The sequence below is a fragment of the Acartia tonsa genome, chromosome 1, assembly GCF_053477335.1.
Source record: "Acartia tonsa isolate MP-2025a chromosome 1, ASM5347733v1, whole genome shotgun sequence".
Taxonomy (NCBI): Eukaryota; Metazoa; Arthropoda; class Copepoda; order Calanoida; family Acartiidae; genus Acartia; species Acartia tonsa.
In genome coordinates this window covers 45,973,297-46,000,989 of record NC_137260.1, presented here as the reverse complement: position 1 = coordinate 46,000,989, position 27,693 = coordinate 45,973,297, and the positions used below count along the sequence as shown (strand labels likewise).

At 29.2% G+C, this 27,693-nt stretch overlaps 1 protein-coding gene across 1 annotated transcript in view; it reads right to left on the bottom strand.

Annotated features, from left to right (window-relative positions):
* Window positions 1–27,693, bottom strand: part of LOC145321911 (RIMS-binding protein 2-like) — a 90,115-nt gene that overhangs the window by 56,482 nt on the left and 5,940 nt on the right. Inside the window, exon 2 of the mRNA XM_080163575.1 lies at window positions 18,089–18,273. The gene's annotated coding sequence lies outside the window, so the exon portion shown is untranslated. The remainder of the gene's footprint in view (window positions 1–18,088; window positions 18,274–27,693) is intronic.

Genomic DNA, 27,693 nt, shown 5'->3' with positions numbered 1-27,693 from the left:
AGAATCACTTCATAAATTCAAATTTTTGTTTGCCACATCTTTTTTACCTAAGTATTTTGCTTTCTAAAAACTAATCTTGAAGAAGTTTTCTGTACAAGTAGAATATAATATAAACAAACACTTCAAAGACGTCTTAGTTACAAGAATTCTTCTCAAAATATAAATTTACTTGGTAAAAGTATTTTTAAAGTTTATAACATATTTTTTAGATAGTACCATAATGATGACAATATCTATATGTAAGTTAAGCTCATCCAACCAACCAGGCGTACAAACGAACATTAACAAACATAGAGAGACAGCGCTTTTCATAAAAAGACCTAAAATTCGATGTTAATTTATACCCCCAAAATATGTTAACAGGTTGTTAAATATTTGACTTCATTTGTTAGATAGTTTGTTTATTACATGGTTTTAAATATTCTTAGGAATCACCATTCCAAAATGATATCAAAATATCTAAACAACATGTATTGACTTTAAAGTAATTCTTATGAATTACTTCGCTTTATAAACTATACCTTATTATTGCATGAATCATATTGCAATGTTTAAAATCGTAAGGTCAACTCTAACATGCCCTAAATAACAGATATATTTTACGGACGTGTGAACAGACCTACCCTAATCGAAGAAAAGCTTTGCTTTTGATAAGGTTTGTACAAAATCAATTGCCAATAGAAGTAAAATAATTATAAGACAAAGCTATTATATATAATTTTTAATGTAAGAGAAATTTTTCACAAAAGCAGTTTGCTATTTGTTTTGTTTTAGAAAAATGTTTAGTGCTTTAGGCAATATAAGTCTATTTTAGTAAATATTTGGCTTTTAGAGAACAAGGATGAAAATATCTGCTGATGTAAAGCTTACATACAATAATCTACAGAAAAAAAGGCCAAAGCACCTCATTGAACATCTTACTATTGTTTTAGTATACATATATAAAATGACGAATCACTTACATATAATAATGATACATAATATTTCTATGAAACAAAAACGTATTTTACTTGACGTAAATACTTGTGTAAAAATATGTAAATAAACAAATATTTTCAGTTCAAGGTGATTTAGACGATAATACTTTTGATAAGTGTTTTTTTGGGATTACCATACAAATTAGGTTAGGCAAATAAGAAGTACTCTTTTAAAAATATTATGTTATTTTCATAATTTTAAGCTGACATTTTCACAGATTTTTGATGATGAACAAGGATTACAACATCCAAAAAATCGAAGCTCTAAATCCGATGGTAGGAGTGTTAGAACTTAAAAAGCAGACTATCAATTTATTAGTTTTGTATATAAATCCTCCTTAAACCAGATGAATAGGATAATGATATCCTACAAAAATTAAAAAGCAACATGTTTTAAAAGGACGTTCAGATTCTATGGTAAGGATTATATAGTTTTTTTCCTTCTGAATTATAACTAACGGTAACATGAATGGTCATGCAAAGTTTAAATTTATAGGACAATTTTAACTTATCAAAATGAAAGATTAGAGAGTTATCCATTACAAACGGACGGACGTGCGGACCCAACTTATTTAAAATCGAGAAAAAGAAAGAAAAAAAATTATCATAATGGTTTTAGTAAGGTGATAATAAATAATGAAAGTAGGAAAAGAGAGATAGAGAATTATAAAGAGACAAAGAGAAAATGAGATTATTACAGAGAAAGGAGAAAGGCATATAATGATATAGAGAAGATAGCAATAATGAGATAAAAAAGAAGAGGGAGAGAGAAAGAGAGAGAGAGAGAGAGAGAGAGAGAGAGAGAGAGAGAGAGAGAGAGAGAGAGAGAGAGAGAGAGAGAGAGAGAGAGAGAGAGAGAGAAGAGAGAGAGAAGTTGTCATGCACTGTTGATTACAGAAACCTTTAGAATTAGATACAATACATTGCATTGCAGTCCAAAGCAAAGGACCTCCACAAAATAACAATTATGTAATTAACCTGTTAGACATTTCATTTTTAAGTTGGAATGATTAGTCTGACTGAGTATCTAGGGTAATAGATCAATAATTAAGTATATCAAAAATACAATAGAAAAAAAGCTCCTAAATTTTTAATTGTAATTTTTTGTTTAACTTTAGAATGGTATTATAAAGAGATCCTTTGGTTTAGTTGAGATAGTACAATGCTAAGCTTTTTTTTACTTATTTCTCAATGCTTAATGAGTGAAAAGAGCTTATTTTTGTGCTGTCTTAAAAATGAAAAAAAAATTATCAAAATAAATGAATTTTTAGTGTTGAGACTATAAATTTATCATAATTGTGAATATTTTGGCAACATTTAGTGTTGATTTTAATAAAATCCCTTTTTTGGGTCCTACGACAAACGCAGGAGTCACAAACGTCGTAGTGGACACCTAACCTAACCTATTTTAGACCATCTTATAGGTTTTTTAAATGCCAAACCCCTGCAGGCCCTGCGGGGGGCTTCATATCTTAACCTAACCTAATCTGTATAGAAATACTTAATAAAATTAATATTTTAACACTCCTGCGATTGTCCACTCCGACGTTTGGGACTCCTGCGTTTGTCCTGGAACCTTTTTTTGGATTAATTTTTTAAAATAAAGCTACTCTGCAAAACAAAAATCTTGCTTACATGACAGTCAAAATTTATCATTATAAAGATGGCAAAATATTAGTGATAAATGATGCAGTTAAACTTACAAATAGACATGTATATTTGTACACATAAAAGTAACTGGATCTGTGTGTGTTTGTGTGTCTGTCTGTGTCGAAACATTTATCTAACTGCTCAAACGATATGGTTCTCGTTTACAGGATAAAAATTATTGGTTGAAAAGTTTGGGCACTGTTAGTTTGAACTAACCAATCAGATTCAATAAAAGTATTTAATGTGTTTAAGCTATCAAATGGGGGCTAACTTTAAATAGGGAGGTGTAAAGCTGAAAAAATTATATAGAAGAGGTGAACTTTTTTAACGGTCTTGACAGGAAAAAAGTTAAGCTTCGCTACTAAACGACGTATACATGCCTGTTAATTGTTCCTTTTTATTGAAATTTGATCTGTTGCCTTATTCAGTTAAAGTATTTTGTGTAACACACAATTTTTATCAAGTAAACTAGACACCTGGTTGCAACAACGATACCCAAATACATAAAGGTGAGCAAAACAATGCGTAGATTTTTAGAATTTAAATTGCGCGGCTTGTGTTAATAGAAGAAAAATGTTACGCATACCGTTAGAACCGCTGTGAAATCTATTTTTTGGATATATAAGAACAATTCCTCTGCTACGTATAGTTAGGGAGCTACGTGGTAAAATGTCCCAACTGACTTAAAAATTGAATTGCAAGTAAAGTTTCGGACATTTTACCACCTAGCTCCAAGATTATTCGTAGCACAATTTCCAAAAATTAGAGTTCATAGCGGTTCTAACGGTATGCATAATATTGTTCTACTATTAATACAAGCCGCGCAATTTGAAATCTAAAAATGTAGGTAGTTCTTTTATGCAAAATAGTAAGAAATAAAATAATTATTATTTAAAACTACTCAAATGAATCACATTTATTGATAATATTGATTCTTCATCTAAAGCATATAATGTCTTATTTTAATTGTATTATATTTCAAACCTATGTTCAGTTTAAATAACAAAAGATTACCATTATCATACAATCTATGAATGTTTTTTTAAAAGATCGACCAAGACTAACTTTAAATTAACAACCCAAATAAAGTTTTAAATTGCTGTTACAAAAAGTTTTAAAAATTTTACAACTACAAAAATACTTTTTTATTTTACAAAATTTTCAATATGCGTAAATTGTTGACCCAAAAATACCTTGACTTTTAAAGGCAAGTAGAAACCAACAAAGCGTTGGTTCCCCAAAATTAGCGCTAACCTGCGTTGGTTAACACCATATATGTAGATAATATTTGAACAACCTTCAATTTGCAAAGCAAAATTTTTGCCCAAAATATGTATTTTTCGTCAATTTAGGATATCTTGAGAAAATTACATTATTTAACTCAAGCTCGGGGAACTTAAGCTGGATATTTTAGTTGTCATTTTTTTTTGCAAATATTCTTCGTGTTATTAAATTTAAAGTTTTCATGATGTGTGGGTTAGATATAGAAGTTGAAATTTCTTCCCTTTTACATAATCAATGATTACTGGTATGGTATGGGATTATTAATTCCACTAACTATCTAAAGATACAAATTTAGAGATTACATATATTACATATGATAATTTTATAACTATATCATAAGAATTTTCATACTATGTTGGTTTAAGTGGTAGTAAAAAGGGTGGGAGTGAGGGGAATTATGGCTGTTTATTACACTAAACCTCAAACTTTTATAATAACGATTTCTTTTTTGTTGGTTGAAACTACTCTGGGGACTTTTCTAGAATTTTTATTTATTGGATAGTTTATTAAGTTTAGTGTCCAAACATTTCCACCACACATTGTAGTCTAAAGATGGGGCAATTTTGTGTATCACCATTTGCGATATACATAAATTTATCGGACAATGTCTTATCCCTTTAGATCCATGGGTAGTAAACCCCAACCAATCTTATTACTAATTTGAATAGTCTATGTGGTAAATGTAAAGATTCCTAAACAATATTATGTATATTAACTTTGCATGATGCCAGTATTAAAAGACAAAGAATGAATATGTACAACAGATAATTATAATTGACATGATAAGGTTTATAACCAGGGAAAAAGGAGTATGTATATCGTACAATTAGTAATGAAATAATCGTTTATACAGATAAAAACTTGCTGTAGAACATTCAACGCCTAAATAGTAATGATAAATTCATATTATAAAAAAGCCATTTTTTATGTTATAAGAAAATTCATTTTTTATGAATTCAATTTATATTCACATAATGTTAAAGTAGCCTTAAAGGCATTTTCCTAAATAACAATGTTTAACTATAATGGTTTGATTTTACATTGTTTAAATAACTTCACATTGATTAAGTAATAAAACCATTATGTCATTCGTTAACAAGGATAACACAATTCAAAGGAATCCAATTAATCGTCATGCACAATAAAATTTTGGTTTTGTCCTATATTATAAAATAATTAATCAATTAGTGAGTCAACTAAAATCTTGTAAACGGATCGATCGATTTTTATGGATTTAGGCTATTTTAGGTTACTAATTCCCCCCTTCCTTTAAGGAACAGGCCATTGCCCCTAAACTAGAATTTTTCTCTACGCCCTCCACCTATACAATGTTATTTTTATAAAGCCACCAATAGAACAAATTGTAATTATTGAGCAGCATGCAGCATACAAAGGTAGATCAACGATAGATAATAATGTATTTTTTTTAAAAACATTCAAGTTAATAAAAGCTGATTAGCAAATTATACACAAATTAATATATATTAATTGCTGCACTACTTATTTGCATATTGATACTTGTTTAGACAAAAGCCAGTCGTTGTGTATAATAATAAATAAAACATACAAATATGTAAATTGTTTATTGTTACATAAACAGTTTGTGGTAAAAAAGACAGTAATAAAATATGACAATACAATACTATGTATTAGACTATAAAAGTTTCAAAGATTTTTAATCAATATAATAGATTTGAAATCTGCATAAAATTTAAAGGATTTTTTATAAAATTCGTTTTTTATATAATTCTTTATTTAAAGGCGCAAATACGATTTAAGTTAATAAATTTTGACCAATAGGATAGCTGGATTGGAAACTACCTACGCTCTAATTGGTTGAATGATGTACGTCACTTAAGCTTCTCCAATCAGAGCGCAGATAGTTTTCAATCCACCAATCACAGATCTCAAAATTATTTAACTTAATTTGTATTTGCGCCTTTAAATAAAGAATTATATAAAAAACTAATTTTATAAAAAAAATCCTTAAAATTTTATGCAGATTTCAAATCTATTATATTGATTAAAAATCTTTCCAACTTTTATAGTCTACTATGTATAGTTTTAACAATATAGAATTAGACAAGGATGACAACAACCATAAAAAATGTTCAGCTGAAATGGTTTAAAGTATTTAATAACAGTCTAAAATGTGTACAAGAGGAATTATGAAATCAACAACTTTTTAAAACGATATATTGATTAGAAAAAAAATGTATGTGTCCTAAAATATGCTTAAAATGCTGTGAAACAAGGCCTTTTTTAGAATATTTATTGTATAAAAAGTCCTGCGCAAAAATAATAATATATAATCTAACTCATAAATAAATTGTTATGCTGTTATTTATTTAACACATAAAGCTAGGGCTCGGCAGCTGTTTATACAAACCCCATTCGTAGACAGCATGAAGAATCAAGACGCTTACAAATCAGATGACAAAATCAATTCCAATTCCTAATATGTAAATATTTTCTTTCAGTAAAATGGCTTTTAATTGGCGGTATATCTGCCGTTGCCGAGCCCGGTACAAAGCTAGCTGTGTTATACGAACTAATGAAGTCAAACCTAAATGTTACTCAAAGTGCAAAGTAATAATTACAGCTAAGCTATTCATAATGTTCATAGATTTTTATAGAATAAAGATCAGGCTGTTTCAAAGATTTTTCTAAAATTAAATACTTTCATAGGATTCTACTTACAGCACCCCAACATCTAGCACCTGGAGGACATCTAGTCCTAACGAGAGAATTATTAAAGGATAAAGGGTATTCTAACTTAACTACTTCGTTGATTAATCAAATTTAACCTAACCTTGCTTTTTGCTCGCCTTGGATACACTTTCTACTATTTAATTAATCTATGTGTTAATCTTTTTATAATGTCACCTATGTATAAGTAGCTTATGCTCGTAACAATTACAGTAAAATAGGTAACGGTATGGAATAAAGAGATATGACAACAGGCGTTACATTTTGTCAACAAGAAATCTAAATCATTACAGAAATATTGATATTCTTTTAAATTTAGATATAAAAAATATTTTTAAAAACCTTCTATGATTAAAAATATAAATAGACTGACTCTTTTTCTTTATTTCACCTATTTCTTTTCCTCGTTTTTATTGCGGTGGCCCACAGGAAAAGATCCCTAACACAGCTAATTAGGTTGTTCTAATTTACAATTTACAGTTTAACTCGACCCAATTCTAAAGTCGAGCATCTAATTATTAGATTATATATGTGGTTTTGTAAAGTTCAGCTTTTAAGACATAACAAAATAAAGTTTTTATTGGTAGGTCTGTAGGTAGTTGGTAATGCACTAATGTTACTTGATTTGTAAAAAAAAATACTAAAAAATCAGGGATTGTTAGGTTGCAATCACAAACTATAAAAAAATAAGCTTTAAAAGGCCTGACTTGTATCTGTTATGAGAGAATAAACAAAATTATGTTGATGACTAATGAATCTGCCTCATCCAAATATTTGGTATTTGATTGAATCTAACAGGGTGTCGGAGCCGTTTAATTTTGATGCGGCTCCGGCTCCTTCCTTAAAATTAATATATCAATTTTTGTTTATTATTGAATTTGATAAAATGAAATAAATAATATAAAATATTTTGCTTTTATTTGATTAAAGTTATATAAAAGTAGAAGGATGTGTGTCTATTTGTTAAGTAACAATAGTTTTTCAGTTTATTATATGGAAATAGACCGTTGCCAAATTATAATATTACTGAAAAAAATCATTTTTAGCTTATCTGGAGCCGGAGCCGTTTTTAACGAAAAATACGGCTCCGGATCCGGCTCCGGCTCCACCAAAAAAGTTGCTGCTCCCGGCTCCGGCTCCGAAACACTGGAATCTAATACCTAATCAATTATTTAAAATTTTTGTTAAACAGGGATGAGTGGATTTTTTACCATTTCGTTTAAAGGAACCATCTATTTATTTCTTCTTTCCTGGTCTCCACATTTTAGTGACAAGTGAACGATAGGTACATTATCAATTGACATACTAACCGAAACATAATGCAGTTAAACTATTCCTTTACAAAAACCAATTTTGAAAGATAAATTTTTGAAATTGTTTAAAGAGTAATTTTATCATTTATGTTTACTGGAGTGTTTGAAGGGGGGGGGGGGTATATAATTTATAAGATCTAGAGGGGGGTATCTATACCACTGCGCCACAGGGGATAAGGTGATAGGCCCTTTTACAAAGTCGCTAACAAAATTATTACATATTTTTGTCAAAATTAGGTAACTTTTTTAGCATATGATCTGTGATTCTAAGCATTTGGGGGCATTTTTGCCAGAGCTGAATTTTTAAATCATTTTGATGGTGCGCTTAATCGGGGCGCGCCGAATTTCAGCCAATCACAGCGCGGCATATCATATAATCCTAAGCTGTGATTAGCTGAAATTCGGCGCGCCCCGATTTAGCGCACCATCAAAATGATTTAAAGATTCAGCTCAGATCTTCATTGAACTATTCAAATATACATTGACAATCTTCCTATCTATATATCCAACCCAGTTAAAGTACAAAAATAAAAAGTTTACCTAAAATCTTATGCCTCTGAACTAACCCTTTCTAAAAATCTAACATTATTATTAAAATAGAAATAAAGTAAGCAGGGAGGTGACAAAAAATAGCTGATAATATTCTTTTAATTGAAGTATCCAAAACCTTATATTTTTTGCAGTTTAAAAAGCAGCCTGCTCAGGGTCTTGAAGCATGTCCAGAAGAAACATATCTTACAATTTCAGGTGTAAAGGCATTGGTAAATGGACGGAAAATATAAATATACCTATCACAATTTCAAGCTACTCTTATACTAGAAAAATATACCTATCCGTAATTTTAAACTACACATATACCAGACATTACAAATTGGGGAAATCGTTATTTATCTTCTATTTAACGTTCCCTATATCCTAGTATATTCCAGAAAACAATCAGTAGAGCGAAAAATATTTAGCCGCCAAAATTAGGCGTAAATAGAATTAAAATTATTGCAAAAATTCCAAAAACTAAATTATATTTAATTTTAAGTATTAGCTGTGCAAAATTGAATTTTAGATAATAATAACTAAATTGTATAAATATGATAGCTAGATAAAACCAAATACAACACCAATCTTTAAAAACTTTATATAGTCTATAAAATCAAACTAAACTTTGACACCAAAACATCTCTAAAGCAGTAATAATCTTCTTTTAAATCATGTAAAAAATCTATGACATTAAGATCTTTTTTGTCTGTACGTAAAGATCTCGCTATTCATTTTATAGATTTAGTTAGAAATTGCAAGAAAGCTTTATATAGGTACCGTGTAGGTTATTATTTTTTATTTCCAAATTATATATACCCCTCGAGGCAAAGTGAGTAGCCTCTTGGTCTTATTTCAAAGATGATAGGTTATAATTCTTTTTAATAAAAAGTAAATTATATTATATATTTTTAATAGTATATGGACTCTGTTTCTTTACAAGTTACAAGACATCTCTGTGTTACGCCAATTAAGAAAAAAAAATTTGATATATTTCTTTCTTCCTCTACCTTCTTAGCTATCATTAAGTTTTTGAGCAAAGTTATTAAAAAAGTAGTATATATTTTATATTTTATATGTATATTCTATATATATAGAGGGTGTGGAGAGGGGTCCACACCCCCTTGAAAATGAATTTGCCTTTCCCTTTTTTCACACACTAAAATTTTTATGCACGCCACTGGATGCATGATATGCATTCTATAACTTGCCCAACATATTTCATGAAAAAAACTATACAGCAATTAAACAATTAAAATACTTTTTTATAATTACTCTGCTTGGTTAGAGCATTAATAAAAAGAAGTACAGTAATTTTTTTAAAAGCCAAATCCATAAATTTTAAAGCAACACATTTCATGTTTAAATTCCAATTTTTTGCTTACTTAACTATCTACACCTTCAGCATACAACATATGTAGAAGAAAAGGATGAGAAATTTCAAAGAGGCGAAGCTCAAACAAAAGTTCCTATTCTTGTTAAACACTTTTAAGAGGTACCCAATACCCAACGTAACCTAATTCGAAAAAAAGTAATAATCAAACAAAAGAAAAACAAACCTCTACTTTTCAAAATTTATTTTATTGAGGTCGCTGGAGGGTTTTTTGTGCTCGAGTAGGCACTAGGGGGAAACCAACAATTACTCAATGAAACCTCTAAAGCCAGCCAGAACTTACGCAAACGCTGGCGGTTGCGGACTGACAGACAGAAGAAACATATAAAAAAGAATATGCAAGTCCTGCTATCAATATTTTACACTCATTGAACAAAAAAGTTCTTGTAATATTTTATCATGGTTTTCAACATACTTTTTGCTGGACAAAAATTATTAAAATTGTGTTTAAAATATACATTTTGGATAATAGATATGTTCTTTTTCCGATATAAATGAACAGAATATTACTTTGTTACTTTGAAAATAAAGATCGAGCTTATTTTAGGCCAATTGTATCCATCTAATCATTACAATTTTGGGTCGAGTAAGTATGTACAATAAAACCAAATTGATCAAAAAATTAAAATGTTATTTTGTGACTCAATCATTCAAATAATCCCAACTCTACTGCATGTTTGTTTATTCTAAATCACACAGTTAATCCCACGCTTCCGGCAGTTAAATTATATGGATGTTGAATTTAACATATTTTGTCAATCAAAATTTGTCTGATTATTGATAATTCAATATAGGCCTGATTAGCAGTAGCTACAATTCAAATAAAAAATAAACCTTTTTAAAACCACCATCATTTTTCAAAAATCTTTATTCCTAATTTCAGTACGTCAATATATAAATATTCTTGTTCTCACTTTGGAAATTATTGACTTTCAAAACATAAGGTTAATCGACAGGTTTGTAAGTAAGCATTGATTTTGGTATACTAAAAAGTTCTGATAAAAATACTAAGATATATAATTTATGAATCAAGCTATTATTCAGAGGAAGTTCAGTAATTATATTGATTCTAGGTATTGTTCTGTCTGATTGGATAAATTGTTTTTAAGTAAGCCTACCCGTTGGTTTTGTAATCTACCATCATTTTAGCATGTTTAGTAGCATGTATAATTGAAAATCATTTCAATTTATTTTATTAAGAATTTATTTTATTGTGTTGTATATAAATAAAGCTCTTTAAAAAATCGTCGAGTATTTGTTGAAATCCACATTCTTATTCAATGCAAGTTAAAAATATTATCCAAAGATTTGCAATAGTTGATTATAAACACCTTCTTATAGCATCCAAAATCAGAAATTTCTTATATTCAGGGTTTCTATAAAACTACTAAAAAAGTAATTCCAAGAATATGTTCAATTAAAATCTAAAAAGAGGTAAGGATCTTCAGGTATTGGTCACTGGACAATAATACAATATACCCCCAAATTATGGAAAAACAAGATCACCCCTAATGTAGACTATTAGTGGAAACGTTTAAACATTGTTTTTTTTATTCAGCCCACTTAAGATTCAATATAAAAAGTTTTTAATCATAAAGGTTCTAAAAATATCAATTGTAACCTATCTCACTTATTGTTTTTAAATGTAAGTAAAGATGGCATAAAGAATTGCAATAACATGTATTAGCAGTATTGTAAAAACGTATGTGAGATGCACTGAACCTAAGAGCTCAGTCACACTGGCAGGCAAACAACAACATTAATTTCCGAGTTTTGTTCAGCATATTAAATACACTTCAATTATACAAGAATATGTAAATATAAAAATGTCTTTAGAACGTGAAACAAAATCTCTGATAACAAGGGGTAAATACAGAAATATTTTTGCCTTTTGTATGTCATAAAAGCTGAAAGCAAATCGTTCCAAGCTTACCTGAAAAAAATACAAAAATTAGCAACGTATAAAAACCAAAAATACAAATAGAATAGTTAGACAAGTCCTGTAAGTTTATTTTTTCTTAGCCAAATTAAATTTGTTATGAATGGGTAATTTCATTCAAGAGACATAAAAAGGCTAAAACAAAAGCTGTTTTTATTCTATTTGGAAGTAACAGAACGTGTGTTATGCTGTCTGTATGTTAAATGTTTGTTCCTTGCAGGTTTTATCTTTTCTTGAGACTTTTCCTTTTTTTAGAAGTACATAACATATGCTGTATAAATATCTGAATAAAACATTGTAAACCAAAGCAGGCATACATCATATTCTTCATGACACAACATTTGATAGCCATAAATAATTGGTTACAGTTTACTATTAAAGGCCGTTTGAACCCCCTTTGATACAAGAAAACTGAAACCAACCTTTCATTGTTACATAAAAATAGAAATATGATTTTTATGGATACTAGTATTTTATAAAATTATTTTTATTTGCTCAGACTGTGTATAATATGTTTCCTTCTAACCAATCTCGAGTAATAATATGTTTGATTTTGAATCAAACATTAAGTAAATCTTTAATGAGGGGGTTTGTATGGGGGCTGTGTGGAAATTGTAGATATAAAATCATAGAGGAATGTTTAATTTAAGCAGTGATGTATTTTTGGATTTCATCCAATAAAAAACTTTTCACCTTTGATAATACACAACTAACATTGAAAATTTGTTTTTGCCAATTTATTTTGATTAAAAAACTGTTAGCATACTTTTAGCTTTATGCAATATACTATCATTTACATCTTAAAGTTTTTATATCCTTTTCATTTAATAACTCTTTAAGAATGAAAAACTTTTAAGATTTTTAAAGTTAAGTTAACAACTTAAATTGCACTTTTGAAATGCCTAAAAGTCAATTTTTGTGATTAATCTTTCAAATTCTAAAATATTAATTTCTGTAGACCCTGTCAAACTTATAAATGAATTATCAGATGGATTTAATTTAATAAAAGTTTAAATGATAAAGATTTAAACTCATCTGACTTTACATTAGCTATAAAAGAAAGGGGATTCATAATTTTCATATAAATTGTAGTATGGAATAAAGTACATAGTCAGTTTCAACCTGGACTTAAACATGCAACCTCCCCATCAATTAATAATTATTTATCGCATCGTATTATAGACAGCTTATTATAGACATCTTTACATGATTTTTCAGTATGTCCGGGTACCAGTTCTAATCAAGTGAATTTTAATCGGTTTTGGAGCCATTCTGGAATATTTTTTTTATATCGCAGATATACAATGTACAATCGGTATCTCAGGGCTAAATCAAATAGTTTTAATCTTATGATTGTACATTTTTATATTCGTAGAAAAAAGTAAATAATACGATGCTAGACATAATTTTTTCGTATGGGTGAGAACCGGTTCTCATCCATCGGATAGTAATCAGTTTTGGTGCTATTCTGGAAAATAAATTACTGTCTTCTTTAAATTTAGAGTTCACCGTGCTAATAAATAGCGCAAACATAATCTCGAAGTATAAAAATGAATTGAAAAATATGATCTGAGATGAGGATCAGACCATTTCTCTTGTCACACCCTCTCGGGGACATAGACAGGTTTTTAAAAATTTTAATCCATAAGAATAGTATTGTGTTTTGGTTTAAAAAAAACAACTAAAGTGTTTACAGAATTTAAAGAAATATAAAAAAGAAATATATTAATATATTAATTATTTCTATATACATCCCTCTCCTCGCATCCTCTTATGTCCTTAAGTCCTTAAAAGGCCTAACAAAGGCCATACAGAAGTTTTATTTAAAAGTATTTCATTTAAATCAGAACAGTAAAAACAAAGTTTTATTTCTGTTAATACTTTATTGGTGTCTACTTAGAGTTACATTTCGATATATAAACACCAAACTTAAGATAATAATAAAAATTACCCTTCATTAAAGCTATTAAACTGAAGTTGTCCTTAAAAGTAGTATAGATTGAGTGTTAAAACTTAAAGAATCGGACAAATTAGAATAATTTCAACGTGAAGTTTCTCTTTTAATTTTACTTTCTCTACAAGAATAGCATTGTATAATATATTTCTTTCCCCATAAACCACACCCATCAAAGCTATTGAAATAATACACTTTATAAAACAAGGTGTTTAATAATGAAATCTAAATTAAGTACCTACTTAATTAACTTTGCCATACTTTCTAATTTTATCCAAATAAATCATAAATAATCCTAAAAATTTTCTCCTTAGTACACCAAAGAATTTGTTATGAAAGGAAAGAAAAAATGAGCTGCCATGAGGTTGCATTTCTATCAGATTTAAAGACAATATCCTTTGCAGGTCGTATTCACCCCTTAATTTTGACCAAGATACAAACAAGAAATTTAATGAAATCGGTTATCATATTGTATATAAACCTCAATTTTAATGGTTTTACGTTAAAATTATCAAAAGTAGCTGTTTTTGTGGCTTTAGCAACGCTTTAGCAACACTAAGGGACTGTAGCCACTTTTAGCGTTGCCAGCCACGGCTACGACAACGGCAACGCGTTGCCAATATGATTTAAAGATCGCATTGTTTTTTTGTGGCAATGGCAACGCATGGTTAATATGATTTAAAGATCGCTATTAGGTTGGTGGCTGTACCTCTGGCTACGACTACGGCAACGGCTACGCTTTTAAAGATCCAGCTCAGGACTAAGTGTCTTAAAAATAAGCCATGTGTCGTCATAAAAATGAGGGAGATGATAGTAGAAGTGGGAAAGAAAACTGCTAAAAAGAGATGGGTAATCCCTCATTTTTAAGACGTCATAAGGCTGATTTTTTTTAGACACTTTGTCCAGCTACCCATTTATCATATAAACCCATAGAACGAACAGAAATTAAATTTTGGTTTTCTCAGCTAAAAATTGTAAATATATGAAAAAACAACTAAGAAGAGCGAAATTGCCTACAGAGAGACAAACAGCAATTCTACTACTTCATAAAGTTGATTTCCTGCTGCTTCATAGTTTGACCATTAGATTAAGATTGATATAAGAAATGAATAAGGGTGAAGGTAATTTGTAGGGTCAACTTTAAAATTCAAGTGTCAAAGAAATGGACAAACTTTTGGAAATCCCTGTCTTAGAGGTTATTGGAACCATGCAAATATTATTAAATTGGTGGAAAAAAGTAAATTTTACATGCCTGTTTCGAAAAGGCATAATAAAAATATTGAAAAGAAATTATACACCTTGTTCTACTTTAAATGATTTAAAATTCAATTAAAGAAAAATCCAAAGCTAGGATTGCCATTTAATCGACCAGCTAGTATCCTAAACAACGCCCTATAACAATCTAAACCCCACTGAGCTCTATGGGCACGGGCAGGCTTTCAAAAATCAACCAAATTAATCAATTACTGATATTTAGTTAGGATAAGATTATAGAGATACGGTTGCAAAAAAATAACAATAGCTCAATAATTTAGCTCTAATGAAATGGCTATGTAAAAAGTGTTGGGTTGATTAGTTTCAGTTAATTAACTAATAATTATTTACAGTAAAAAAAAATTTTACATCAGCACATTGGTGATTAGCTCTTATGAATGTTTTAATTGCAAAAGTGATTCACAGTTGTCTGCAGGTAGGAAAATGAAAAACTATATGATTCTAAATTCTTGTAGCCAACAAAATAGGAATTGATTCTATTATTTGTTTTTGGTGGACAATTAATTGCCTTGAGTACGACATTTTTTTCAGTAAGGCTCACTTAAGTTTTTTACGACATCAAAATACAAGTGTAATTTTGAAGTAACATATATATTTAAGATGTCAGTTCCTCTAATAAACCCTGTCAAAATAACTGTACAATCTTTCTTTTTTATGTGACAGTTCGTATGGGAAGTTAAAATTATTTGCTTATCTTAAAATGTGTTGTAGATCTTAGCATTTCTACCTATATCAACTTGGCGGTATTTAAAGTTTTAGCTTTCCTTTTAACCCCTAACAGTGGGGCTCTTTTCCTTAAGATGGCGTTGAACTATTATCTCGGCTTTATAAGAGCTATAGTGCAAAAAAAGTTGTTTAGCTCCACGACTATAAGGCAGTCTATGTCATATTTTGCCTCCTTTCACCATTAAACAATCTTAAGTTATTAGGTCATTTTTTACTTAAAAAATAAATTAACGAAAATTAATTTCCATTTTAAATCTATATCCAAAAATATCCGTTAAACGTGTTCTTTCATTCTTTCAAATAATATAAAAAAAATTGAAAATTATAATATAAGAATACCTTTTAAAGAGAAGAAAAATATTCCCAACCACCCGTCTGTTTTGTGACAATCATAAATGCAGCAAAAAATACAGCATGACCCTCGAAAAAGTATTTTTAAGCATCTGCAGCCCTTATTTCTCAATGAATTATAAAAAAAATGCTTATGTCCTTGTTCTCCATAGTATTCCACATAAGTAGATATAAAAATATTTTTTTTACCTCCATTAACACCGGAGATTTTTAGAGCTAAAGTTTTGAAAAAGTGACTGAGAAAAAGAATTTTTTTTTGTTTCTCTTATTTTTTGGATGGTTATATTATGTTTTTCTGGCAACTGAATAATGATACACAAAGAAAAACAAGTTAACTAATTATTTCTTTTTTATTCCACCAAAAAATATAAATTTTTAATAGCAAAAAATACTACTGAATGAATTGACTATTTGCAAATTTTAGGTTATTTATTAACCCTTATTTGAGAAAAGGATTACTTATGACAGTTGCTCCGCCTACTTTTCTGACATCTCAATAATTTAATAGGGGGTTAAATAAGCTTTTTAGACAAAAAAATCATTATGTTTTAATTTTATTTTCTTTATAACTTTTTTGTTATTAAAGTTAGGATTGTGAAACAAAAACAATTTTCCTGCTATATTCATAAAGATTTATTTGGTTTTTTAATCTTAAACAATTTTGCCTAATATGTAAGTTTTTCAAAATATCATTAAACTAAAAAGACTCAAAAAATATATGTAAAAAAATGCTTTTTACTCAAAAACTAAATTTTTTATTTCATTTTTGTATAAAGTTTCTGCTAGTAACAAAAATAAAAGGATTTCTACCTTAATTTTGCTAAAAAAGTCGTTTCATGTTAAAAGTTACTTTTTCCTCAGTCACTTTTTCAAAACTTTAGCTCTAAAAATCACCGGTGTTAATGGAGGTAAAAAAAATATTTTTATATCTACTTATGTGGAATACTATGGAGAACAAGGACATATGCATTTTTTTATAATTCATTGAGAAATAAGAGCTGCAGATGCTTAAAAATACTTTTTCGAGGGTCATGCTGTATAGTAACAACAAAAACAAAGGAAAAAAAATCTTGAATGGGAGCAATTTACATAATTTTATCTGAAAATCAGTGCGTATGATGTGTGTATATATAATATATATCATAGAATAAAGGTATAGAAAAATTATCTAAATAATCCAGGACGTTACATCCAATATCTGTGTAGTGTGTATTGAGCAAGGATGACATTATCCATAAAAGCGAAGCTTTACAATGATAGGTCTTGGACAAACGAATATTTACACTTATAGAGTGTCAGAACTGAATACAAATGTATTAGCCAAAAAAAGATCTAAGTAATATTGTTGCAAAACTGCTTAAACACAGGATACAATTTAAGGACATACTTACATTTTTAGGATTCATTATAGAGATGCTTAATTACGTACTGGTAAACCCAAGTATAACACTTGACGTTTAGTTTTTTATCAAATTATATTATCAGTGCTGCACTTTTAATTTCTAACCTATACCCTATTCCTGTTTTTTTTAAATTTCCCATACTGATACCTTCATCCCTTGATATTTATTTATAAAAATGCACATAAAAAAACAACAGCATATTGTGTGTATTGCGCAGATGTGACATAAAAATTTACGCTGCATAAACGCGTATACAAAAAATGGCAACCATTAGATTTTTAAATATATATATACATATGTATAATTTTCAAAAGTATTATCCTAAGTAGCGAATCTACTTAAAGCTAATTAAAAGTCGAACTACATTAATTTTTTACGTTTTTTCTGCCATTCATATTTTGACTTTACATGACTTCTATCAGTAATATGATAAAATAGTTATCTGCAAATGATATGATCACATATAAAAAGGTATAACAAGAGTTCAACTTGTCCCAAATTGCAACACATTTCTTATATTCAGTTTACATAGGAATTAAAAAAAAAGAAGATAAAAAGGGTCAGAAAAATTACATGTGCCTACCTGTGTTGAATCTCAACTAGCCTATACTCTTGCTGGAGGATGTCCAGACTGTCCAGCTGGCTCCGCAGGTGCTGGTTGGTGGACTCGAGGCTCAGGTATTTGTGCAGGTCTACGCCAGAGTTGCGCTGCAGCGAGTCGTTGGCTATCTGCAGGTGACGCTCCAACTGCAACCGCTCTTTTGTAACCTAAAACAACATTATTTAATAAATATTTAATTTTATTTTACTTTGTTTTTGAAATAATTTCTTCAGCGGTTTCCCCCAAAGTGCCGGATCGAGCACAGAAACCCCGTTATTTTCAAATAAATTGAAAAATAGAACATTGTGTAGTTTTTTTGTTTGTTTGTGACTTTGGGTAAGATTAGGTGTTAAATTTTGGTATCGGGTAGCCCAGCAGAATTATTAGAAAATTTACGCAGGGGTTAGGAAAATTAACAAACCAATCTTAATTTCAATTCATTTAAAAACTAAGGGGGGAGGGGACCAGTGCTCAATAGGTACTTTAAGGGAGAGCACTAAGTTCCAAAACTGTTGTATAAGAAGGAAATGTCAAAAATAACTATTTTACTCGTTGGGTGTGATTTTTAATGTATAAATATTAGCATATGCAAAAATTTTACTTAATATTTAAATATTAGTATTTAATATTATTGATATTCATTGGAATTGCTAATATAAAATTTGCAGATTTTATAACTAAATATTTATGGTATCTTAAAAATATTATTTGTATGTAGTATATTTTTTTACATTTCTAAATATGAATTAATCCTCGTATATTATTTAGAGTTTTGAATTCTTTTTTGGCTTGTTAAATAATCAACTAACAAATTTTGGCATAGAATATCGATTTTTTTTTGTAATATCGGTTCTACCCTACAAGCCTTATTGAGTTGCCTGTCTATAGGATTTCAAAATTTAGGGGTGTACAGATAGGTCAATGAAAGTTAAAATTATCTTCAATTAATCATACAAACTATCAGAACCTAGTAAAAGTGTCTGACTCTGATTATGACGTAAAAAAAATTAGCCAATGAGAGGTCACTATAAATTTTACCATTGGTCAATTACAGTGTATACTGGCCTCTCATTTGCTATTTTTTTTACGTCATTATCAGAGTCAGACACTTTTACTAGGTTCAACTATCACTGTGAAACTTAGGAAAAATTTTGTATAATTTATTTTCATTATACTATCTTCTTAGATATAAAAAGATTGAAAAGAGAAACGTGATTCAATACAATCTTATTAAAATTGTCCAAGACTTGCCAGCAGAAAGAAAAATCTTATTTCAGAGATATGGTTAAATAAGGAGTTTTGTATGTTCAAATTAAATTAAACTTCAATCGTATACATCTCTGACGTATTTTTGTGTTATAAAATTTGTAAGGAAAAATGTACTTTTTAACTCAGAAAAAGGTGACGACTATTAACTTGTCCAAACTTTTCTACCAATAATTATTAACTACAATGAAGAGATGATTTTGTTTATCATATTTTGGAGTTACTGAGACCAATCCTGTTGTGTTAGCAAGATTATAGCATTTGAATTTAACTTTCATTGACACTTCCCTATATTGCTTAACTGGTGGCTCGGCTGTGGCCCTAGCTTCTAGAGGCCTTTTCGTTCAGATAGGGGGAAATATAGCTTAAGACAATCCCAACAACCATAATCAAGAAAAAAAATAGCCTAAATCCATCCTGGTACATGAGTAAAGGATTCTGAAAATAACAATAGCATTAGCAAGACCTTTACGGACAAACAAAAAATGCAAACTACTTTATATAATAGGATGATGTAAACCTTGGTGTATCTAATGAACTAAACATATTGTAGCCAGGTCAGCTGGGGCTTAGCATTACCTGATCTCAAATTTTCTTGGTCATGTACAATTAACATTTACAGGGTGTCTTAATACATTTCTCCAACATAATTCGAAGTTTTAAAGGTAGAGTAAAGGAAAGATATCCATTGCTTTAAACTAAACCAAGACCAATATGAGCCTTCCTGAAAAGCACAATTAAATCGGTCCTACATTTTCATAGATGTTTTGTTTCAGATTAAAACAACTTGAGTTTTCTTTATCATAGGATAGAACTTCTAAGGTGGTTAGAGGTTAGGCTTATTTTAATAAAGCATTCCAAGACAATAAAATTAGTCGGTCACCCTGTATGACAATGCAAATCTTAATACACGACTTGGTGCAACGACAGGTGGACACACCATAGGACATAGGTAACCTTTTAACTTATGGTTCATACTAAGATTTAGGCTGAGGTAAATGGTTTACAAGATTACAGATTTAAATTTTTTGAGGGAGCACAAAGAAAGATAGAATGATAATTATGATTTTATTTTCATAGCTTTTGTATATATTTTACTGTTCTTCAAATAAGTAGTTTTTTTCAATCCTTGAAAATATTTTTTTATTAGTACGAGAGGATTTACATTATGTAATGTTATAAACAAAAAACTTTTTCTAACTTTTGCTTAATAGGCAAGATATAGTTCTTTTATTAAATTGGAAGATATTTTTTCAGTTGCAATGAATTATTTCTTTATTTTTGAGTTGCAAATTTAACCCCTGCAGGGTTTCATCACATAGCCATCGCATGGCATGATAAGAGTTTACTTTTTTGTTACCCAGGGATGTGGAGCCTACATTTGAAGCTTTATAGATATAATAGACATTTAAAGGAAAGTTAAGCCAGAATACAAGAACAGCGGTATAAAACGTGTTTAATCTTCTTTCCAGTATCGCTTCGAAATCGATTAATATCCGATTAATAACCGTTTCTCAGCCATACTGAAATATCATGTAAATTTCCACGAATATTAAAATAAATATCAAACAATTAACACAATAATCTTATGATATTTCATTTTAATATCCCCGAAAATCAGTCTCAAATTCGATGCAACAAATAATCATATTATTTGTCAGTCAAAAATGGTGCAAAAATGAATATTTAGGGAATTTACACGAAGAACGACATAACCGCAGTCTTCCTTTATATTGGCACTCTGGCTCCACTACGGATCTACAGCACTGGCTCTGGCAGTAAAACCATTAAGGATAATTTGCACAATTTTGCTATAAAACAAGACAATAATCTTTACACATGAAAACAAAATATTTCTCACACTCGAAAACAAGGAATAAAACTTGCAAAGCATTTTTCTAATTTAAATGAATGATATTCTATATTTTATTAATCGAATTATACACTGGAGGATGTTCCATAGAAATAAAACCAACACTTGCAGACAAACGAACAGGCATCTAAAGTGATAAGACAATCGCCGAAAAATTGATGTACATCCTAATGATTATAAACATAATAACCCCTTCTGTAGAAAATAATTAGTGGTTCAACTTAAAGAACAAACCAATCAAAATTCAGCAAAAAGAATTGTAAAAACTTTAAGGACATTCGTCAAACAAAGCTTATATAGATTTAGTTGTAAATTTTGCATAATTTCTTGCTTGTGCCAATTATCTACATACTGCTACATTTTCTTTTGCTTTGCAACAAATATAATATAAGGCCGTATTTTATGAAACTTTTTTGCATTCAAATAAACAAAGAGTGGCTTTACTCCTAACCAAATGTTTCACACTACATTAGAGAAAAAATAACACAGGACAGAAGGAGTAGAGCAATTCTTAAAGAGATTTTCATAAATATACATAAATCTAAATAATATCTCGAGTATATACTATTTTTATAGCTCGTCCCTTATAAGGCATATTTTGGCGGTTTCCCTCAAAGGGCCTAGTCAAGCACAGAGAAAAATAATTAAATAAGGGGGGTGTCCGTGCTCAATAGGCACTTCGAGGGAAAGCACCTTTATACTTTCTGTTGTTTTTATTCTGCCCTTGCTATGCCCTTTTGAAGTAGCTAAACAAAGTGTCTCAACAAATCAGCCGTGTGACGTCATAAAATACGTCTAAATCCAGCTCTTTTTTAGAGGTTCCCTTTCCCACTTCTACTCTCATCCCTCATTTTCATGACGTCAAACGGCTGATATTTTGAGACACTTTGTAAAGCTTCCCTTTTGAACGCCTATGTTCCAATGAAAGGAAGCATTAATGCTTAACACTGAACGCTAAGATGCATACAGTTTTATTGGCCATGAGAAATATTCTTTATTCTCTTTTTTAAACAATCTCAACTGACATTTTAAACATTTTAATATAAAGAAAAGGATGATTTTAACATAAAGGAAAAGAGTCATTTCATTCCATTTCTTTTCAAACTTTTAACCTTTAAAGTTTTTTTTCCCAATATTTGATGAAACAGAGAGCGAGAAATTTAAATTTTGACAGTTAGAAATCTTGAAAGATTTTTAAAGGGGAAAAATATCAAGGATTTGCTTGCGAAGCTACATCATATTTCGTATAATAGGATGGTCGGTCAGTTACTCTGTTGGTGATATTACCAAATTACACTTTTTTGTGTTTTATAAAAATTAACAAACAAAGAAAGGTAAAGAGTATCCCTTCGATTCAAACTCTCTCTGCTTTTATTTCCTTACAGCTCTTGCTTACATAATTGTTTTTGTATGTAGACGTGATTCTAATAGTAAAGACGCCGTCATAAGAAAAGCATGAACCATTAACCAATTCTTAATCACTTACATTGTGTCAAAGACACTCAGTTTTATTTTAGTTTTTGGTACTGTTTTGAAAAATACTTAAAGATAATTTTTAATCTAGGCTATGGCATACAAACACAACTTGATTATAAAGTATCTAATCTACTTAAAATGTTTTTAAATACTTAAATTTACACGAAATAACTATACTTTCAAAGTAACAGGATGTCTGCATTTGGAGAGGGCTTCAAATGCAAAAAGAAATCATAACTAGAAACTAGAAAAAAATTACCCCCCCATCCTTTAAGTTCCCTTAGAAGCCTTTAGGGGCGTAGCCGCTAGTGTCTAAAAAGTACTAAATTATAGTTTTGTTTTAAAAAAAAAAACATCGTATGGGATATTAAGAATGTATGTCGCTTCTTATATCATACAAATAGGACTTCAAACTTTGAGGTCCCTAAAATTTAAACATATTTTTATTTGTATTTTTTTAACGTTTTAAAGGTTTATAACCAAAACAAGAGAGCGTAAAGAAAACTTAACTAACCAAAAAAAGTAAAGTATTGGTATAAACATTTTAGTTGTCTGTTTTGACATATTTTTATAAAAAAAAATCTTTTTAAAGGTTTCTTAAAAAGGCGACGTGTATCAGGCCCTACGTTGCCTTTGGCACAATCTATGGTTTCTTATACTCACTTTCTCTCTACACCATTCCACTTCCTTTTATTTCCCTTTCTTTATTATTTTCTATCAAAATAGGATTTTTAAAACATATTTCAAAATGGAAGGCGATTCATTAGTTTGTATTATTAACAATCATAATTAGAAGAAAACATCACATTATTAAATAAAGATGTTTTGGATACCATAAATGTCTAAAATATATCTTTTTTCCTATATTTACATAGATACAAAAGAAACTTAGAACAAACCCTAAGCTTCCATGAAAATCAATCCTTGCTGTTATAGAAATTTTGACACCACAAACACACACCTACAGTCAAACAGCCAATTACTTTAATTCATTATATCATAAATTAATCATAAAGGAAGAATATATAGTTTGTATCTTCCTTAATCAAGTAAATGATTCAAAATTAGTTTAATCATTAATTCTAACACATTTATAATAAAACCCTAATCATTATACAAAATGATTCCATCATTTAACTTTTGATATCGATAAATATTTCAAAAAAGGATCTCATTAATTGTTATTTAATGTCTCAGAGCATTAATGTTGATTTTAATGATATATTTAGTAATTATTGAATAATTATTAAAAATCTCCGTTATCTTAGACAGGATAAAGTTAAAAAGTATTAAAGACTTTTTTGGTCATATTACAAATAATTTTTGTAGTCCAAAAAATTTTAAGATCCTCTTTGTATTTGCAGGAAGGGAGGAGACATGTAAATTACATTAGTATCCAAAATATCTTTATCTTATTTTAAAAAAACTTTGGTAATTTTATTTGATTTTCATTGTTTGGATAGTTGTGTTGCAACCAATAGCTTATATCTACAGAAGGGGTATTTTTAGGTAATATCATTGGGGATGTACACCAATTAATCTTCTATTGTCTTATCCCTTAAGATCCCTGAATTTTTGGAATGTTTTTATGTCAAAAAACAATTACAGTGGGAACTTTTAGGACTTTTATTTTGGACCACTTTCCATCACGAGGAAAATTAGAGGAGGTAAGGTATTAAGATCTCTTTCAAAAGAATGGGACATTATTATTTTTCTGCAAGTTAGATAAGTACATTTCTTTTGAGATTTTTCAAAGGGTAGAAAAAGAGAACATGCTTTCTTATTCTTTCTTATCATGTTTTTGATTTGAGTATGGCATATATAATACGGTTTTTATTAAATGCCTCTAAGCAAAAACATAAAAGGATCTGTGAATCTAATTAATTAGAGAAATGATTTCATTGCTCAATAATTGATTTTAAATTAAATAGTTTTTGTCTGAATACGTTAATTTCAAATTGCTTTCCAAACAAGTTTAACTTACTCAAAATACAAATCTTAGAAATCAGCTAAATTCGAATGCATTTTTCACGACGCTAGGCTTTGACCCCTGCATTAAAATAAAAAGAAACTAAGTAAAAACTGAATAGTTTTCGCATTTAAATATTTCCAAAATTTCCTCTCTGCTGAACCTTAAAATCATTATCTTGGAATTTAAAAACATTTTATTAATATTTTTTTGTTGTTCTGTTAATTTTGAATGTTTTGCAAGGAAAATTGTTCTTTTACACGAAGTACCTCTTGAGCACTGTTAATTACTCTTATTTTTTTTAATAGATTGAAAATATAGAGTTGGTTAATTTTCTGTGTCTAACCCCAATACTATATTATACTACTAGCGGCTACGCCCCTAGTGCCTTTAAAAGTTTTTTTTATATTTTAAATATGTCTATGTTGCGTTGAACTCTATATGTAAAATCGATAGTTTGTGATTTTTCTTGGGAGGGTGGCGGTACCCTCCCTCAATAAACCTTCCCGGGACCTATCGGGATGAGAAGCTAACCTGTTATGGAGAACCCGAACGGTTCAGTGTCTAGAGAGATCCTTCGGTACAAACAAACACAAAGACAGACTGACAAACAGTCAGCCAAACACACATCCTGTTTCTTTATTATAAGGATACTATATTCTCTGATGATTATTATTTTCAATTTAGTTTAAAAATAAGAAGGGAGTTATATCAGACCTCAACAAGATACTTTGCGTAAAAGGGCCAGGAAAAGTTTTTGGAAGATAATTAATTCCTATCTTCTTTCATAAAAAGTAAAAAAACTCAATCTTGATATTTACTTATATATTTAAACAAAACAATTTAAATGAAAAAGCTTTCATATTTTTAAAGAAAACATTCAAATTAATTTTGAATTTTTGTTGTCAGGGAAAAATATAAACTTATTTCCCTAAACAAACAACTTTAAAAACCCGCAAATCTTGTTCCACAAAGCTTTGATACTTCATTATTCTTTAGTAATTTTGTTTTTAAATAAAAATTAAAAATCTTGATGTACTTGATCTTATTTTGAATAGTTATTAAAAATTTGCCAAGTCTGGTTTAAGACATTGTTATTTTTGCTTCGCTGTGTATTTAGAACGTGCTTGTTAAGTTTCTATCTCGACAGAGAAAACATTTACTAAAACTTTCGTGATATTATTTGTTTTAATTATTCGTTCTGGATATTAAGTGATGACAGCTTTCAGCTTTTTAACCAGCTAACTCTTGAAATGCTCTTCCTTTAAACAAGGATGCCCTAGTTAATTCATAAGAGCAGAGAAAATAGTATTGATATATATTTGGTATGAAATAATGTTTAATTCAAATTGAACACCGAACGGGAAGGTAAAAGTAATTGTAAAGTGGTAGATACTAAAAAAAGTAAGATGTCAATGTCATTACAAATAAATTTTCAATGTTTTTTATAGAACGAGTGGCTAGAGACATCCTGTTACTTTTTTAACATATAGGATTTAAGTACATATGACACACTTAAAATTTTCTTTGTTTCATGTCCAACTGCTGAAATTGTTTAACCGCAAGAAAAAAAAATTACGACAGCGACTATTTTAATAACTTAGAACATAAAAAGTAGTTGTGTGTCTGTCTATTTGTACTAAAAGGTCTTGCAAACCCCTTGACCGATAAGCCCTCTAGGCTAACAAAACTGCTTTAGATCTGAAAATTTTTAACTTTGAGTTTCTCGGAAATATGTCTTTAATACTAGGCGATAAATAATTATTATTATCAGCATCCTTGTTACGTTGGTCATTTATGCCCCTAAGTGCCACATACTCTTGTTAATCTTCATATAATCATAGGTTAGTTTCCTTTCAATTCATATGGATCAAAATAAAACAATCAGCTGAAACTATAAAATTATAAATAGTAGTAATTTTAAAAACTTTAAATCCAGAATAGAATAGGAAAGTTTGATTGTACAGCATACTAAAGTAAAACAATAAAGGGAGAAAGGGTTAAATAATTGTTTGTCCCTGACCCGTGGACCCTGTGTTGACTTTCAAAGGGTTCTTTGAATATCAGCCAATAGCGTCGGAAATATTAACACTGCCAAGTCGCTACAAAAGAGAAGAGAGAAATTTGCTAGCAGACGAAAAAGGTCACCAACACTGGATCCAGGCAGTTGTCTGTGTTACAAATCCATTCTCATATGGTGATTTTGCTACCTTTTGATTCATTTATAGTAATCTATGATTTTCTGTGGGAAAACTAGAAAAGTAAAAGCCTCAACAATAGAAACAAATAATGAAAATTCTCATAAGAAAAAACTAATTATAGTTTATAATTTTCTTCGGGGCAAATCAGATGAACTGTCTATCAAATCATTTGTTTTTAAATTGAGATGATAGAATGATGAAAATATATTTGTTTCGAAAAATATTTTCAACCCTATGAACTATCTATCAAATCATTTGTTTTTAAATTGAGATGATAGAATGATGAAAATATATTTGTTTCGAAAAATATTTTCAACCCTATTCTACAAGTCTTACATAATGAATAAGGTGATTTTTACACAATAACAGAAAATATTAGAATGGAGCAACGTGGCTTGAATATTGAAATATTAAAATTTGTAGACAAGTGATGTATTTGCATTCTCTGTATTCCGTTTAAAACACTTTAAATCTATTCTTTAATAAACGTGGAAACATGAAAAAAAAATTCATGAAGCACTGTATCAAAAAAATACAAAAAAATTAATGAATAGTAATATTTACATACATATGACTAAGGAATGACCATGATAAGAAAAAAAAGTAAAACATTTCATCAATTATTCAAATGTATTAAAATGTTTAAATTTCATAAAATCAAATTCTCCATAATAATTCTTATCATTATGGATATTTAGGTATATAAATGAATTTAACTATTCTCATATCTCTGATGAATGCTATTGTGGTAATGATAATAATCTAGATAAAAATCAGAATGTGTACACGTTCAAGTTACACC